Source organism: Bombina bombina, chromosome 3 (assembly GCF_027579735.1).
Source record: "Bombina bombina isolate aBomBom1 chromosome 3, aBomBom1.pri, whole genome shotgun sequence".
NCBI lineage: Eukaryota > Metazoa > Chordata > Amphibia > Anura > Bombinatoridae > Bombina > Bombina bombina.
Genome location: NC_069501.1, coordinates 120858258 through 120860219, shown reverse-complemented (window position 1 = coordinate 120860219; position 1962 = coordinate 120858258). Strand labels below are relative to the sequence as shown.

The following is a 1962-nucleotide window of genomic DNA, read 5'->3' as shown; positions in this document are numbered from 1 at the left end:
ACAGGATGGTTACAATCAATAGACTGCACTGAAATGGGTCACAAAACTATCTTACTTTTTACAATACAAAACCTTTAGAATAGAGCAGAGCTATAATCCCACACTTTATTACTCCATACAGGTAGAAAATTAACTGAAACTGCATAAAGCCGTACAGAATACTTTTTAGAGGTTTCTACCTTCTACTCGCAACCTCAAACAAATTGTATGATACCACAAGAATGAGAAAACAAAAAAGGTCATAATTCAAGATGAAACTTATCTGGGGTTAGCATGTACACAAGTGCAAATCACTACATTATATTGTACTGAAATACACAGACTAATGTTTTTCTTTAATATTTTATTGTTTGACAAGCATTTACAACTTTCATTCAATGAACTAAAAACATAAAAATAGACCTTCTTTCAGCTTATAAAAGAAATATATAAGAACATTTGACATTGACATGTCATAACAATATGTACATAAAATGGTACCTTTAAAGCACCAGACTTTCCAGTTTTTCACAATTGACCATATTCTGCTTTGTACAGTACACGACAGGACTGCTTAACCTTGTACTATTAATTGGGCCATACACAAGTGAACTGCAGATGGTATAAAATGACAATAGAGTTACAAAGGATAAGATTTTCAAAAAAGCTTAGCTTATGGACAGCAAAATTCACTGTAACACTAACCAAAATAATATGTACTAAGATTGTAAGCAGCAGAGTGGCAATGATACAACTGATGTACGGTCACATGTCACAATGGAATGATAGCTATAGTTATGCAAATAGTGCTTAACCTCTTCTGTGCTACAGGGCCCAGCAATTTCTGGAAGTACACTTTGATTTAAAGCTTCCCCTGTCAAAGAAAGGGTTAAGCAACTATTTCCATCAATTGTATCACAAAATGACTACTTCAAATCAAAATCTTCGCACAATACCATTTTCTTAAATGTGCACTGCCATACAAATAAACAACACTCTATTTCTAAAAAAAATAAAAATAAAAAAGACAAAATGCTGTTGTTGTCGTCTTGGTTTTCAAACTTAAAAAAAAAAAACAAAACTGGTCAAAGAGGAAAAATTTGGAAGATGGTAAAATAACCTGAATTTCTGAGGCTCGAGTGCAAGAAAAATATTGTTCCAATGGTCTGTAGTAATGTGTTTGTTCATAAGTGTAATTCTGTGCAATTCTTAGGAAATTGAAGAATGAGTTAAAATTAGGATATGTAAATTAGAGAGCTACATAGGTTGTCGGCGTTTCTCTTTATTAAATATATATATATATGTATATAAAACTACTATGTCCTATCCCCTATGAAAGACTAGATATCTGTAATCTGCAGGTTTACAATGTAAAATGCCCCCTTTCCCCTGGTGTCCCTGATTTACAAATGTATAAATACAAAATAAGATATATTTTATTTTCAAGTGTTTCGGTTGGATCTCTAGTAAGAGTTTGGCATCATTAGATATTTTCTTTAAAATGTAAAAATTAACAATTCAAAATATTTATATTATATAACAAGCAAAATACCAAAAAGGAAAACAGCTTTACAACATAAACCTCAAAATTACCCCTCAAACACTCCTAAAATACAAGTTTACAGTAGTCTAACATTGAGGAAGGAAAGAAAGGAAATGCTGCGCTAATAAAGAGGCAACATGAACTATAAGGACTATCTGACTAATCACAATACAAGTCCCTTCTTTGATCTTTGTGCTATCACATTACATCTTTTTTGGAACTGAAAAGTCCCATAGACCTTTGCTTTCCAGTCATTTATGTACATTACCCTTTTCTTTCCAACCCTGATTGTTTTGTAATAAATATTAGGAAAAAAAATAAAAGCAGCTCATGCTTTACAGATAAAATAAATGCTTGTGTAACATGATTTTTTTAATCCATAAGTGGCCTGTAGCCTTTTTAGCTGCCAATCTCATATGTGTGCAAGGATGCAGTCAGAA

At 32.1% G+C, this 1962-nt stretch overlaps 1 protein-coding gene across 4 annotated transcripts in view; it reads right to left on the bottom strand.

The window, feature by feature from the left end:
• Positions 1 to 328: 328 nt before the first annotated feature.
• The window catches only part of TIAM1 (TIAM Rac1 associated GEF 1), an 873661-nt gene continuing 872027 nt past the window's right edge, over positions 329 to 1962 (bottom strand). For all 4 annotated transcript variants that reach the window (XM_053705978.1, XM_053705976.1, XM_053705979.1 and 1 more), the window contains one exon: positions 329 to 1962. This exon is cut by the window's right edge and continues 581 nt beyond it. The gene's annotated coding sequence lies outside the window, so the exon portion shown is untranslated.